Below are 10,366 nucleotides of genomic sequence, written 5' to 3' on the forward strand. Positions count from 1 at the left end.
AAGGACACTGCAGCTCAGTTAGAGCTAAAGAAAGCATCTTTTCTTTAAGATTTGACACATTTCACCTCTTTGCAGTGAGTTCTACAGGTGGTTTTTTTTTCTGCATGTCTTATGTTTTTCTTCAATATTATGTTCCTAGTGGCCACACACTTCAGGCCGCAGTTTTCCTTTGCTAAAAATTGATTTCCCCAGGAGGATGATATCATCTGAAAATGGAAGAAAACAAAAATAGACATATAACAGACAAAAGGTTTCAGATCAGGCGAGTAGTTGTTTCAGTCCTTGGAGCAGATTCTGCCTGTAGGCGTCTGAAGTGTGAAAGAGAGGTATTGACTGTGATAAGATAAAATCTTATCCAACGTTTTTGAGTAAATATGAAAGAATATTATGTTGCTTTGAAAGCTGTTAAAGGTCTCTCTGCCTGTGGGAAACCTCAGCTTGTCTAACGTCTGTGGCCTACTTTCGAAAGGTCACAGAGCTGAGAAGATACTCAGAAGAGGAGGAACAGCTGCCAAATGAATTGCTGAGGCGATGTTATTTCACCATTAATACTCTAAAGTGGAAGAGAGAGCGCACATAGATTAGACTCCGGCATTATAATGACCCAGTGATTTTCTATTGATCCTATTGAACAAAAGATCAAAGGTCAGCTGAATGAGGCGTGCTCCTTGCTCTAACATGATCAACCTTAAATGCTTTCTGATGTACCAGCATTATGCACATGTTGGGGTTAATGAATCCCAGCATCATGCTGCAAGTTTGTTTTTGATGGTTTTAAACACCATAAAAATAGTCCTCTTGCATGTTACCCCCCATTTTTCATCAACTTGAAGCTCATCTTACAAACACACATGCTGGTCAGAAAATACTCCTTTAGCGATCGCTATCTCAACACTTCCATCTTGAAATAAAACCTGGTATTTCACCGTGATGATTCACAGTGCTTTAAGGATATTCTGGCTGTTCACACTTGAGATAGAAGTATTGAGCTCCATTCTTTTCTCCCTCAGGGCTCACAGAAAATTCTAAATTTGGACAACTGTTGAGATACAGCTAGGATCACATAAAATAAGAAAACTGGCTGTGGTTTATGGAGATAATGTATCTGTATTTCTGTGGATAACGCCAGTCAGTTTTGGTCTAGTCATCAGTTTTAAAATGAATACCACAAGGATGCACATGATCAAAGTGTCACCAGATTTCATTCATTATATGAAGTATTAGTTTGTATCTATTTCTGTATTTCTGTTTTTATTTATTTAGGAATTCATTCATTTATTTATTTATGAATGCATTTAATAAAATAAACTAGTTTGCATAAGAACTTAAAGAAATAGGGCCAAAAAGTACTTGTTTAATATCTTATCTACAGCGGCCTTGAAGTGCATCACCATACGCTGGTTGAAACCAGACCCTCCTACTTACAATATATGGATCCAGAAGGTTTGGGACATTTATCATATGGAACAAATTACATACCAATTAAGACTCCAAAGAGAAACTTTCACAACAAGATGGAGACCTGCACTGGCTCTACTAATGCAATAGAGAGTGATGTTTAATTTAGGCGCAGACCAAGATCATGCATTATTTTTTCCTGGGTTTGACTTTGCACCTGTACTTTGACACGTGATATATCTGAGTGGATTAGAATTAATTTCTTTATGATTACAATATTTAATTATGATTCTCATTTCTCCATTACTTTTATGAACATTTATCTTCTACTTGTTTGTCTGTGTGTATTATTGTTTGTATGTATATTCTCTGGAGTGGACATTTTGCTTTATTGTATTTGTGTTATCTATTTCTGTCATAATGTCCGAATGTAACTATACAACTGGAAAAAGAAAAAAAAGAAAATAAATATTTTTCACATTTTACTGTTGATGAGAAAAATGAATAAAAACTAAGTTAAAAAAAAAGAACTTAAATAAATGACAAATGTCTTTAAAATGTCTTTGAAGCAAATTCTTGGGCAAAGCTTTGCCGTTTCAGTTCACAAATCAACACCACAGTTCAGTTTCCAGTCTTCCTTCAACTATTGTGTGCAACAGCAGCAAAACAGAGTGAAGACCTGAGTGTGACTCACAGGCAGGGAGCTAAAGGAGGGTTTATTTGGTGAAAGAAAAATAGAAGTCTGCAACAGGGCACACATCCGATAATGGTAACCTGACTCTGCGTCCAAAAGGCAACCATGTAAGGTCATAAACACACAGGCATGAACCCAAAGAGGCAGGCATGTGTGAAAAAACACCAAGGAAGCAGAATAACAGCCCTGGAGAACTGGAAGACAGCTCGGATGGCACAATAGACAATACAACAAAGGGCTAGAGCTGCACCGGGGGTGTATATACCGGGGGAGTTCAATTTTGGGAAACTGGATAGTGATGGGTGATAATGGGTACACTGAGGAACAGTGGCAATAGCAGGTTCAGAAATAACATTTTTCTCTGAAGAAATTTTCACAGGTTCAAATAAAAAAACAGGTTCAGATAAGGATGTTATTAACAGCTGAACAACATGAGCTATTTTTCAACTATTACAGACACATTTACTTTTACTGTTACTGACAACTCAAAATAACTGTTGTAAACAAAGGCCAGGGACTATGACAGAGCATGTTGGTTGCTTCCTTTTGCTGTAATAAAACATGTTGGGTACAAGACATGCTTTGATTCAGTGGGTTAGATCTTAAGAATACTACGGCAAGGCCGCAACAACATTCCATCCAAAATAACGTTTATGTCAATGTTTTGAAGTCACTGATGCTAGCACTATGATATGAAGATTATGTAGGGTTTAACAATTTTATTACTTATCCTTTTTACTGTTATGTTGATTTTAAATGTTGCTTTGTTATTTTACTAATTTTAACTGTTTATCTTATTTTATTTGTATTTATTTATTCATTCATTTTTTTTATTTAACTACTCAGTTTTATTGACGTTTTTAACCTTAATTTTATTTTCAACTCTTATCCTTACCCCTTTTTAAATGTATTTATTTTAACTATTTATATTCTTAATATTAATTTGACGCTTTAACTTATTTTGATTACACATTTTATCGTTGTTGTTGTGCATTAGTCTCTATTTTAAAATCTTTTTTTTTTTTTTTAAGTTATATTTTTGGCCTTTTGCCTTTATTTGAGAGGACAGCTGAAGAGAGACAGGAAATGTGGGGAGCAGAGAGTGGGGGACGACATGCAGGAAATGGTTGACCGGCCGGGAATCGAACCGGCAACCCCTGCGACGAGGACTATAGCCTCTGTATGTGGGGCGCTTAGACCGCTAGGCCACCAGCGCCTCTAAAATCAATTTTTATTTGTTTTAATATGTCTTACCAATATTCTATTTCTGCTCCTTTTTGTTTTCAGTCGCTGTAAAGCACTTTGGGTTGCATTTGACTTGTATGAAAGGTATTATATAAATAAAGCTTGATTGATTGATTGATTGATATGATAGCACTAAGCTAAGCAGTGGGTATTGAAATGCAACATGGCTGAGGGAAAAGTAAAGGCTTTTGGGCTTATCAACTTTTCCGCCAGAAATACAAAGACTACAAAAATAACTGCACAATAACTCCCCTTTGCTATAATGAACTACGATTAACCCAAAAGATGAACTGTGCCCAAAATTACCTCCTAAAGGGTCCACAATTTAGCCTTCACTTTTTTGCAGCTTACTGTAGATTAAACAGTTTAAAAAGTAAATAATCTTCACTTCAAAAATTCAAATCTTAGCAAGTGGGTCTGATTCCTACTCAAAATATCTCATTACTGGGCGCCATAGGCCTAGTGGTTTAAGGGTGTGTCCCGTGTATCAAGGCTGTAGTCCTCGACACAGTGGTTGCTGGTTCGACTAGACCATTTGCTGTATGTCTTCCCCGACTCTCTACTCCCCACATTTCCTGTCTGTCTTCAGCTGTCCATCAATAAAGTTAAAAATGCCCCAAAATAAAACTTAGAATTTAATAAAGAAAATAATAATCTCATTCCACGATATATTACTCATATACAATATAAGTCATATTCACCTGGCATCAAATGTGTTCATTTATGAAAGGTTCCAACATCCATCATATCTCATCAGATCTTTACCCCTATGCTGCTTCACGGGTGGCTGGGGTCTATCCCAGCTGTGATTGGGCATAAGGCAGTGTACACCCTGGGCAGGTCGCCAGCCCATCACAGAACAGGTTACAACTTCCCTTTCTTAAATTGGTTAGCTCTTTTTAATATTAACCTTTAAATATCAGTTATTAACCTTTTCATCTGCCTGTGTCTAATTTCTTTGGCTCCTTTAAAACATTAGTCTTATGTAAAATACCTCTGTATGTCTCATTGTGGGTTGAAATGAGTGAAGCAGTATGACCCCAGCAGTGATATTGTGTTTCATTTGTAATGACTCTGACTCTGTTTGGCTGCTTGAAAGGAAACAGATGAGATTACTTTATTAGAAGCCAGACTGACAAAGGTTTATTGATTGTAATAGTGATAGCATGAATGGAATACATGATAGCCCCACTTATCTTGGATACTGCCCTTCTGCCAAACAACTGAAGGGGCCGATAAGACTGAATTTCCCTTGATGTCTGCATCCCTTGTTGAATTGTTCATACATGAGACTCAGTGAGACTCCGAGCCAAATCTATGAAGAGCCCCCTTGTTGTCTGCCTAACTATACTCCCTAAGTTAGAAGTATAAAACATAATGAATTCATAGTTTATGCCAATCACCTGAGGACCTTTTTTCAATCAGCATTTCCCACCATAGAGTTAATAGCTCTCAAATCTAATGAAAGATACATTCAGGGTGTAGTTCTCTTAACAGTGAAAGGAGAAATTGTGCTAGCTGAAAATAAACCTGAGGAAGGATACACAGAGAAAATGTAATGTAGTTGGAACCTTGAGGTCCACAAGTGATAGGGGTAGTAGAGGAAAATAGGCTTATATCAGTGAAAAAATAAATACCACTCAACCACTAAACACTCCAGGGTAGTGATCTGGTTGCTCAACTGATCTTGAAGGTAGGTAACAATGATCTGCTGTATCACAAGCTGCAGGTCTGACAAATCTGATACATTTACCATTGTCTTTAAGCAAGAGTTAAAACCATGACAAGGACAGAGTCTGTGCTGATGAGATCCATAGACTGTATAATAAATGGATGTAGTATCTGTGACGTCACCGATATGTTCCTGAGTGCTGTTTTGAAGCAGATAGTCAGCAGGTGCCATATTGGAAATCCTGAAGTCAACCTAACTTCTGTTAAACTAGGGTGAGGTAAAGAGGCAGGCTTTGAGCCACATCGCCAACTGCTACAGTGTACCCGCCTGTCAATCAAGTCAGCTGTGACTTTCATTATGAAAAACTTGTACTCTTAATATCTTCGAAACTGCCACATTATGAAAAATTCTACCCCCGTACAATGTGTGCAGAAAGAGAAATGAGCTATTCAGAATTAACTTATTTTTTGTACCAGGCTGTAAACATGTTTATTTCTGCTGTCAAGATCGTCTTTTTTCAATGGGTGTGTGTGTGTGGTTTTTGGCACTTCTGGAGCCAGCCTCAAGCGTACACTTGAGGTACTGCAGTTTTTAACATTTCCGCATTGGCTTTAATTCTCGCAGCAGGGTGTTGCCGTTTGATGAGCACCAAAGCCTCAGTGGAATTCAACTTGATTGTCTAGATAAGACAGTTTCTGAAGGGATACACTTTTCTCCACTACTAAAGGCAGGGATGTGAGCTTGGAAATTGGCCAGCAATTGTTTAGCTCTGATTAAAGTGGGACAATTGCCTGTTTAAAACAGGATTGGTCAATTTCATTGGCAAGGCTGCACTTACTGAAAAGGAAAACTGTGGAACCAATAGTGTGTGTCTGTGTGTGTGTGTGTGTGTGTGTGTGTGTTTGTGCGGGGTACTCGATTTGTGTGCAATCACAAAGTACAAATGCTCACTCAAGGCTTTGGTCCCCATGAGACAGGCAGCATCAAACACTGAATTGATTGTGTGGAACAGGGCTTTGGGACTTTTCGATCCTATGGAGGTGGTAATGATGGTGAGTGTAGCAGCAAACAGCCTTAAAAAACCTCTGATCACAGAACATAAATTAACTGACCGGGGTGACATGTTTTATAAATTAGATCAAAATATATTAAGCGGTTGGAGTTGACCTTTGCTGACACCAATTTCCATCAATTAATTCAGTAACATCAGAGGAAGCGTTCATTAGGTGTATTATCAATGTTATGTTGTACATCCTTTTTTAATGCGCATTCAAGAATCAATGGCATGGATGGAAATGGATATGATGGATTATACAGTTTAGTATACATGACATGTAGTTCAGGAGGGCACTCTGATACATATTGCATGAATCTACAAAGCATACACAGCACCACCAATACTTAATCCAATCAGACCAGAGGAGATCTGATCATCAACAGCCAACATTTCCTGCAGTTATAGGACTAAACAAGTACTGAGAGAAAGATGCAGGCAGGCACAATGTCTTTGTCTGTTGGGGTGTAATGGTGGACTTTGTTTCCCAACCTATTTGGCGTCATCAATGTCATCAACGTTGATAAAATTCTTCTTAAAAAAAGACAAGCTTAGATGTTTAAGAAATAAAGATCAGTTCTTTATTCGATAATTATAAACACACAAATTATTACACATATTCAAACATGCTGATTTCACCTGATACTCTGCTGTGGCCAACTGAGGTTAGCACATGTACACAGCTTAGTGTTTCCCCCCTTTAGTCTATAAGAATAAAACTGTGATAGGGTTTTTGTTTTCTAATTTATGCTGAAAGATACCAGGACTTTTTAAAGAATAGAATGCTTTAATTCAAACTGATTTTCTATCTCTTTGATATACTCATACTAAAGGGTGCGACCTCATAAAGAAACAAACAGCTAGAAGCATAAAATATAAAAAGGAATTGTGTTTGTGTTTTCACTGTGTAAAATCTTTTTTTTTTTTTTACTTATGGAGCTCTAACAATCTATCAGTAGTATGTTGTCCATGTTTTTGCTGTGTGCTACAGTATCCATAAAGAAACACTGGCTCTTAAGCAGACCTTTCACAATTTCAAACTCTTTCTGTCTACAATGGATTTTTCTTTTTCAATCCAGTTTCAACAGCACAAAAATGTCCTTTTTTGAGGGTCCTTCTTTGACAATGAAAGGAGTCTCACCTGAGTACAGATGTCCCTGGTACCCCTTTCTTCTTCTGACAAAAGCAACCTTTGTCTCTTTCCGGTGCATGTTGTTGAATTCTCTTGCCTCGACTGTCTGTCTATCAGGCTGGCAAGCAGAAAACTCCTGAGGTTGACAAAGTGATGAGACGTGCCCTGAAAGAAAAGCAGTCCTGTGTTCACCACCAACGCCGCACTCCCACACTCCACATACACAAATACACACACGAATATGAATTGCAAATTAATGCTATTACGCTGCAAAACTCTTGGGTTTTTTGGCGTATTCCTTTTTTTTCACAGCTGCCTCGTAATCTGATGAATTAGTCTCAGCTGTCCCTTCTCCTACCCCTGAGGGAATATTTTTCTTCTCTGTTACTCCTGAGACTCCAGGCATTCAGCAACACTTACACACACTTCTGATGTCTCTTCACTGCCTGGGGCGCATACAGAACAGAGATCTCCACTGAACACCAGACGAAAGACCAGATAAAAATGATACATTGACCTAGATATGATAGATATATATCAAGACGTGCACACGCTCTGGTACAGGTTGATGACAGAGAGTCAGTTGTCAAGTTTCATGCTTGATTGACATTAAAGGAGATGGTGGTATGATCCATCTTTATTAGGGTTGTCCTAATTCTACTGCACGTCTGCCTGCAGATACACAACAATCTTTGATGCTCAGCCAAGACAAATCTTCCTCACTTCAGTGCTTCCAGAGGAGGTTTGCTAGAACGGTCTCAGCCAAAGAAATACATACCTGTTATCTCTGATAATGAAAACTCAGAAGAAGTATTTGGAACCCTCTCTAGCCTACCTGGATTTCTGGGTTGCAATGGAAGGATACTCCTCTGATGTCACTTAATGTTTTCATACACTGTATAGAAACATTCTGGCTGTAATGCTTCTTAGTGTTTGGTTGCAGGTGTGTTTGTGCATGTCAAATTTCTGTACTCTTGGGTTTGGAAAATGTACAAAATAGTTGACAGACTTATGTCTACGGAAGCATTCGCATATGCTGTATATTGAGCTAAAAGTTAGTGTTACACAATGATACAATAACCAATGTTGTGCGTGAACATGCTAAAATTGACGGGTTCATTGGAGACAGTGAACTACTGCTCCAATTTCAAAAGATCAGAGAGGTATCGAGAGTTTACGAGCACTGTTGTTTATAGCATTTGTAGTCAGACTTACGGCTCCCAGCAGGCATTCAGTAGTTTGGGTGTCGTTGACTGTGTTGCTGAAACCAGGTCTTGGGAACATTTAAAGGAGCTTTATGAAAAAATCTGTCCTGATACCTGCAGGCTGAAAACTTGTATGGCTTTAGAGAAGTGTAGCGTTCTGAGAATGGAGAATAAATCAAGTTTTGTCTTCGTTTTTTAAGTGTTCCTTCAGCCTTAGTCCTTTTATTTTAGGAGATGTTAATACGATCTCACCCACCTTTTAAGAAGCTGATTTTCCCTGTGTTTCCATGTTAACATCACAACCTTCAGCCAGTTATTCAGTCAACAAATTAAAGTCAAAGCTGCACATTTTTTCTTATGTTTTATTGGGATTTTCTTGGCTTTTAAATGTGATATATGTCTGTGATTCCATATTACAATGCAGTGATTTATTTAGTATAGGATTACAAGGATTGAGGTCTAGGGAATTAAGCATAGGAGGCTCCACTGAAAAAGTATTTATAGGGCTACTAATGGGGCAGCTAAGGGGTAATGCATGTGAACTATAGTTAATTCTTTGGACCAGGAAGTATACTGACAATACTGACAACGATCAGTGTTAACATGTTACCTTTTGGCCTGTTTAATTTTCACTTCTTTCACCATTTCAGCCAAGCACCTCAGCATGACAGTGTTTCCTTTAAGTCTCATACACCAAAAATAGCTTAGTAGTCAAAATATAATCAGTCTCTAATAACCCAAATAGCTTTCCAAAATTGGTTAAAGTCAAGTCAGTGTGTGTCCGGATTTTTTTGGTGCCATGAGAGAAGTCAGGAACTAATTTAAGTCATATAGATTTATAATGTGGGCATCATCACCGCCTGGCCAGATGATTGGTGACAAAGCTAACAGAGTAACAGTAACGTGTATCAGTCCCCTGTTAGAATCATCATACGATGTTAGGCTGTAGATATAAGTTGTAAAAGTATCCAAGTAATAACTCCAAAGTGTACAATAAGGTCTGAATGAATCACTAATATTAATAGTAGTGACAGTAACAACATTAAGGATACATAAGTGGGGAATTTTTGATAACCATGATTCATTTTTCAAACCTGCACTGATTGCATTGCCTCTTTCTCAGGGCTAATTAAATTTCCAGAGCATTTTTGGCACATTTATACATATCTATGCATATTTAATGCATGTTTTTCCAATTAAATTATGATTTTGTAACATTCCGTGAGTGAGCAGGATCCTTTCACTTATGTGATTAAATGTGTCATGTTTTTCTTTTCCATGCATGGATAATAATCCCATGTTTGCATTTTAAAAATCTGGAGCAGGCAGTTCTGGACCTTCAGCAGCGTTGACAGCTGTGAGGCATATGTTGTTGTGGCTGTGGCATTTCCAGCAAACAGAGGCATATCCATTGGATACTGATACAGGGTGAAGATATTTCCATTGGTATTTGACTGAATGCGGAACAGGTCCCTTTATGCCTTAGAAAAAACTGTTGAAATGCCTTCTTGGCTGCCCCTGTAGTAGATCTATATATAATATATATAATCAATATAAAATGCACTCTCAAGGCCCTTCCTGTGGATAAAACATGACAAAGTTCTCTCTGGGTGACATGATAAATGGCAAAGTAACCTGAATTACACATAGACTGTATAAATAATGGAGTATAGAATACGAATGGAGTATTCGTGATGTCATCCATCTGTTCGTGAGCGCTGCTTTGAAGCCAATCGTCGGCGGGAGCCATATTGGTAATGCGGAACTCAACCAAACTTAGTGTGTGGTAAAGAGGCGGGGTTTGAGCCTCCTAGCCAACAGCTATGTGTTCCCGCCTGTCAGTCAAGTCAGTCATTTCCTTATTTGAGCAAAACTCGTAATCTTAATATCTTCTGAACTGGCTCGTTAGAAAACAATTCACCCCCCGTACAGTGTGTGCCGATAGAGAAGTTAGGTAGACCCAAGC

Source organism: Notolabrus celidotus, chromosome 19, assembly GCF_009762535.1.
Source record: "Notolabrus celidotus isolate fNotCel1 chromosome 19, fNotCel1.pri, whole genome shotgun sequence".
Taxonomy (NCBI): domain Eukaryota; kingdom Metazoa; phylum Chordata; class Actinopteri; order Labriformes; family Labridae; genus Notolabrus; species Notolabrus celidotus.